Here is a 6732-nt window from a genome sequence, read left to right on the forward strand (position 1 = left end):
CTCGAGGATTTATGGGAGTTTGCCCAACCGGTTCACATGTGTTTTGTGGACCTGGAGAAGGCATTCGACTGTGTCCCTCGTGATGCCCTGTGGGGGGTGCTCCAGGACTATGGAGTCGGGGGCCCTTTATTAGGGGCCATCCGGTCCCTGTACAAGCGGAGCAGGAGTTTGGTCCGCATTGCCGGTGCATGTTCATACTAGCATTTGATATTTCCCTCACTAATTTTCTATCTTTTTTTATTTGTTTTTGTAAGGTGACCTGGTGCAGTTCCGTTTGCACGTTTTACTGTCCAACTCTGTCTAAAACAGTAGTTGAGTTTCCACTATGTGCTTATTTTTTGTATAATTTCCACCTGATGATTGATAATAGTTTAGAATCAGTTTTCCAATTCAAATGGTCAGTGCTCAGGTCCTGAAATGAAAAAAGCTAACAGCTTTCTCGATTGGCACCACCTGAGTGTAAGGACTTCCCATTTCCACATCTCCCTTGAATCCATGCCTTTATAAACTTAAGAAAGTTGTGGTGATTGGCTGCAGTACCAGTTAGATAATAATTAAACACCATTACAGACGGTCAGGACAAACTACAGGCAGATTCTGCCATTATATTTATTCACAAATTTTTGACCTTTCAATAGTGTATTGTTTGTTGGTGTTTTTTGGCAGCTGCTTTGATGGAAAACTACACTTTGAACAGCTTTATGCTGCAGATCGAAGGGTTAAATGTTGAAGAGGCTTCCATGTACCCTGTATTCCTCTTCTTACTTTCTTTCTATCTGTTTATCATGATTTCCAACATTGCCATTGTGGTTCTGGTTATCGTTGATAAAAGCCTCCCGCCCATGTGCCTGCTGTACTGTAACCTGCCTTTTAATGATATTCTTGGAAATTCTGTCAAGTTGCCTTGTGTTCTTATGGATGTTATTCAGGCTTTCTTCTCTTAGGTGTTCGGCACCACTTCCCACACAGTGCTCATGATCATGGCCTTTGACAGATATGTTGTCATCTGTAATCCTCTACGTTACTCTGCAATAATGACCAACAGAATGCTGATGAAGCTGACGGTCTCCGCCTGGGGGGTGGCCTTTGTTCTGGTCGGGGTTCTGCTGGGTCTGACTATACGGCTGAACCGATGCAGGACTCTCATTACAAATCCATACTGTGACGCCTCGTTGTTTAAGCTGTCCTGTGAGAGTGTGGTGATCCTTGAAAAAGAAGGTAATCATTAATAGGAGGCTAGCTTCCTGGTTTAATTCAGAGCTGCGTGCTTTAAAGCACAATGTTAGAAAATTGGAGAGAAAATGGTGCTCTACACACCTAGAGGATTCCTACTTAATCTGGAAAAATAGCCTACTGTTGTATAAAAAGACACTTCACCAAGCTAGAACAGCTTATTTCTCATCATTAATAGAAGAGAACAAGAATAATTATAGGTTTCTCTTTAGTACAGTTGCTAAACTTACACAGAGTCATAGCTCTGTTGAACCATCCATTCCCTTAGCTCTCAGCAGCAATGACTTTATGGGATTCTTCTTAAATAAAATGGATTCTATTAAAAAGAAAATCTTTGACATACTCCTGAAGATGATTACTTCATCCTCAGCAAGTGAGACAACATTGGAAATAACTGCAGAACCTGATTTGTGTTTGGACTGTTTTGATCCTGTGAAGCTTCCTGAGTTATCAGAAATATTAGCTTCATCTAAACCTTCAACTTGTATGTTAGACCCAATCCCAACCAAATTATTTAAGGAAGTGTTCCCTCTGATTACCAGCCCCATTTTAGATATGATTAATCTATCTTTAGTAAATGGATCAGAACCACAGGCTTTTAAGTTAGCTCTAATTAAACCTTTACTTAAGAAACCTTCGCTTGATCGAGATGATTTAATAAATTACAGACCTATATCCAATCTTCCATTCTTATCTAAAATTATTGAGAAAATAGTTGCTAATCAAATGTGTGAACATTTATACAGCAATGACCTGTTTGAAGAGTTTCAGTCAGGTTTCAGAGCTCATCATAGCACTGAAACAGCTCTGCTGAAAGTCACTAATGATATTCTTATGGCCTCAGATAATGGACTTGTGTCTGTTCTGGTTCTGTTAGATCTCAGTGCTGCATTTGATCCAGTCGACCATAATATTCTCTTAGAAAGGCTGGAATATGCTGTAGGGATCAGGGGAACAGCACTAGGCTGGTTTAAATCTTATCTGTCTGACAGATTCCAGTTTGTTCATGTAAATAATGAATCATCTTTAAACTCCAGGGTTAATTGTGGAGTACCACAGGGTTCAGTACTTGGGCCAATTCTCTTTACTATATATATGCTTCCAATAGGTCAAATTATCAGGCAGCATAGGATAAATTTTCACTGTTACGCTGATGATACTCAGCTTTACTTATCCATAAATCCTGATGAACCCAACCAGTTAGATAGACTACAAGCATGTCTTGAAGATATAAAAACTTGGATGACTTTAAATTTTCTGCTTCTAAAATCAGACAAGACAGAAGTTGTCGTCTTTGGACCGGAGTCTTTAAAAAAGAAACTGCTTAGTCAATCACTTAACCTGGATGGCATTAAATTGACCTCCGATAATAGAGTAAAAAACCTTGGTGTTAACTTTGACTAGGACATGTCATTTAAATCCCATATTAAACAGGTTTCTAGGATTTCCTTCTTTCATCTCCAGAACATTGCCAAAATTAGAAATATCCTGTCCAGGAGTGACGCTGAAAAACTAGTCCATGCATTTGTTACTTCAAGGCTGGACTATTGTAATTCTTTACTATCAGGATGTCCACAAAATGCAGTTAAAAGCCTTCAGCTGATTCAAAATGCTGCAGCAAGAGTTCTGATGAAAATTAAAAAGAGAGATCATATTTCTCCTATTTTAGCTTCCCTTCATTGGCTCCCTGTTAAATCCAGAATATAATTTAAAATTCACCTCCTCACATATAAAGCCCTTAATGATCTAGCTCCATCATACATCAGAGATCTGATTGTTCCATATGTTCCTAACAGAGCACTTTGTTCTCAGACTGCAGGTTTACTGGTGGTTCCTAGAGTCTCTAGAAGTAGAATGGGAGGCAGATCCTTTAGTTATAAGACTCCTCTCCTGTGGAACCAGCTCCCAGTTTTAGTCCGTGAGGCAGACACCCTGTCTACTTTTAAGGCTAGGCTTAAAACTTTCCTTTTTGATAAAGCTTATAGTTAGAGTGGCTTAGTTTATGATGAGCTATCTTCCTTATTTTTTACCTCTGTCTTCTTCCCTCCCTGTTGGTTGGAGTAAGGGGGAGTCAAGTTTAGTCTAAACCGGCTCAGTTATGGTTGAGGTGCAAACACACCCTCCATTTCTGCTACCTGTGTGACACCTTCTCTTTTCCAATGGTTATAATTAGTCTGACAGAGAGAGGTATCCCAATCCTTGTGGTTTTTAGTATAACAATGACCATCATTGGGACCCTTTGTGGGGTTCCTTGAGACGACATTGTTGTAAATAAGCGCCGTTTAACTAAATAATCTGAACTGAAACTATCTGTGTAGTTATGCTGCTATAGGCTTAGGCTGCTGGAGGACATAATGACCACTTTCACCTCTTCGCTACATTCTCACACTACTCTCCAATTTTGCATTATTTGCTGTTATTTCAGTTTTTAACTTTATGTTCTCTCTTTTCTCTTCCTAGAAGCTACACCTGGCCTGACTCTGTGTCTACCTGTGACACTTTCTGGAGAGGGGCATCGTCCGAGCTTCTGTTGGCAACAACTTAATGCTCACCTTCTATAGATGATCCACATGACCCTGTCTTTCAGTGTTTAACCCTTTCTCTCTCCAAGACATAGCTACTGACTGAGCTTCTACTGTGACTAACTCTATGTGCTCTTTTTCAGATTCTAACCTTGAAAACTAGCTCAGAGTTTATCTGTTCTTTCTTTCTAGATGAAACGACTAAAGGAGCTACAGGGGTTGTACAATGAAACAGTAACACCTGTCATTTTAGTGTGGGAGGTTTCATGGCTAAATTGGACCAGCCTGGTAACCAGTCTTCATTGATTGCACATTGCACCAGTAAGAGCAGAGTGTGAAGGTTCAATTAGCAGGGTAAGAGCACAGTTTTGCTCAAAATATTGAAATGCACACAACATTATGGGTGACATACCAGAGTTCAAAAGAGGACAAATTGTTGGTGCACATCTTGCTGGCGCATCTGTGATCAAGACAGCAAGTCTTTGTGATGTATCAAGAGCCACGGTATCCAGGGTAATGTCAGCATACCACCAAGAAGGACGAACCACATCCAACAGGATTAACTGTGGACGCAAGAGGAAGCTGACCGAAAGGGATGTTCGGGTGCTAACCCGGACTGTATCCAAAAAACATAAAACCACAGCTGCCCAAATCACAGCAGAATTAAATGTGCACCTCAACTCTCCTGTTTCCACCAGAACTGTCCGTCAGGAGCTCCACAGGGTCAATATACACGGCCGGGCTACTATAGCCAAACCTTTGGTCACTCATGCCAATGCCAAACATCGGTTTCAATGGTGCAAGGAGTGCAAATCTTGGGCTGTGGACAATGTGAAACATGTATTGTTCTCTGATGAGTCCACCTTTACTGTTTTCCCCACATCTGGGAGAGTTACGGTGTGGAGAAGCCCCAAAGAAGCGTACCACCCAGACTGTTGCATGCCCAGAGTGAAGCATGGGAGTGGATCAGTGATGGTTTGGGCTGCCATATCATGGCATTCCCTTGGCCCAATACTTGTGCTAGATGGTCACTGCCAAGGACTACCGAACCATTCTTGAGGACCATGTGCATCCAATGGTTCAAACATTGTATCCTGAAGGCGGTGCCGTGTATCAGGATGACAATGCACCAATACACACAGCAAGACTGGTGAAAGATTGGTTTGATGAACATGAAAGTGAAGTTGAACATCTCCCATGGCCTGCACAGTCACCAGATCTAAATATTATTGAGCCACTTTGGGGTGTTTTGGAGGAGCGAGTCAGGAAACGTTTTCCTCCACCAGTATCACGTAGTGACCTTACCACTATCCTGCAAGAAGAATGGCTTAAAATCCCTCTGACCACTGTGCAGGACTTGTATATGTCATTCCCAAGACGAATTGACGCTGTATTGGCTGCAAAAGGAGGCCCTACACCATACTAATAAATTATTGTGGTCTAAAACCAGGTGTTTCAGTTTCATTGTCCAACCTCTGTACATCCATTAACATTTACTTTTCCTTCCCATAGAAAGTACTCCTGGATCAGTGCTTCTTTGTTCTCTTTGTGTCTCTGCTCTGTTCTCTCAAACCTCCAGTCGGTCATGGCAGATGGCCGCTCACACTGAGCCTGGTTCTGGTTCTGCTGAAGGTTTCTTCCTGTTAAAGGGGAATTTTTCCTCTCCACTGTCGCTACATGCATGCTCAGTATGAGGGATTGCTGCAAAGTCAACGCCAGTTACTGTCCAATGTCTCTACAACCCTAACCCTAACCCTTAACAGAATCCCTGATCTCCAGAAGCTTGTAGTTTTTAGATCAACACAAAACACTTTGTATTCACCTTGAGTCATTCGGTTTGTAACAGAGAAACACTAATGCCAAGGACAAGGACAAAGCAAGACATTCCCCATCCATGGCCTTATTCAGGAAAACTGTTCGATGTTGTTGGCTCCAAAAATTACTCAAGGTGAATACAAAGTGTTTTGTGTTTATCTAAAAATTACGAGCTTCTGGAGTTCAAGAATTCTGTTAAATCTGAGAAAACACATATTAAAAGCTAACGTAGCAAGTTAGTTAGTTTGCAACGTTGGTAATGCTAAATGAGAACGTTATTATGATGACATTATCAGCAAATAGACCTGAGCTAATGCTAATTAGCTCCAGTTAGCCCTCGGGTAAGATAAGATAAGATGGCAGGCCCAAGAGCATAGTGAGGGTCTGCTGTGAACGTCTGGCAGAGTCCTCGGCCAGGGAGGTATTCAACTCTCACCTCCGGGAGAGCTTTGGCCAGATTCCGGGGGATGTTGGAGACATAGAGCCCAAGTGGACCATGTTCTCTGCACCTATTGTCGATGCTGCTGTTCGTAGCTGTGGCCGTAAGGTCTGCGGTGCCTGTCGCGGCGGCAATCACCGAACCCGGTTGTGGGGACCGGCAGTAAGGGATGCTGTAAAGCTGAAGAAGGCGTCCTATCGGCTGTGGTTGGCTTGTGGGACTCTTGAGGCAGCTGACGGGTACCGTCAGGCCAAGCTTGCTGAAACAGGTGTGGTCCAGGCTGCAGGGAACCGAGGGAATATGTTACTAAGGAAACGGGAGCTAGAGAATGCAGAGACAGGAGCGGAAAACTAAACTAAACTAGAGATAACACTAGGGAAGAGAAACATAAGCTAACATAGATAGTAATTCTATGAAGAACTAAACAGGGGCATGGGGACAAGCTAAACTAATGGAAAACAGACCTAAGGAAACCTAAAAACACAAAGCTAAATATGGAAGGAACACTAACCAGACATAGCAGGGACAAGAGGAACTATACTAAAGAGCAAGGCTGAGAAAGAACAACTAATCTTAAGGGAAACAAGCAACTGGGTAAATAACAACAAAAGGATTATTATTTTTATTTTTTTCTAAAGGATTTTGATGATGGAAATGAAGTCCACCTCATCTGAAGACTGTAATGTTTCATACGAACCCAGCCGATACTATGGATGTCCTGAA

General features: G+C 42.0%; 1 pseudogene; it reads left to right on the forward strand.

Annotated features, from left to right (window-relative positions):
• The first annotated feature begins 674 nt into the window (after positions 1 to 674).
• On the forward strand, positions 675 to 6363 carry LOC124876766 (annotated as a pseudogene).
• Positions 6364 to 6732: the final 369 nt, after the last annotated feature.

This window comes from Girardinichthys multiradiatus, chromosome 11, assembly GCF_021462225.1.
Source record: "Girardinichthys multiradiatus isolate DD_20200921_A chromosome 11, DD_fGirMul_XY1, whole genome shotgun sequence".
In the NCBI taxonomy this organism is placed as follows: domain Eukaryota; kingdom Metazoa; phylum Chordata; class Actinopteri; order Cyprinodontiformes; family Goodeidae; genus Girardinichthys; species Girardinichthys multiradiatus.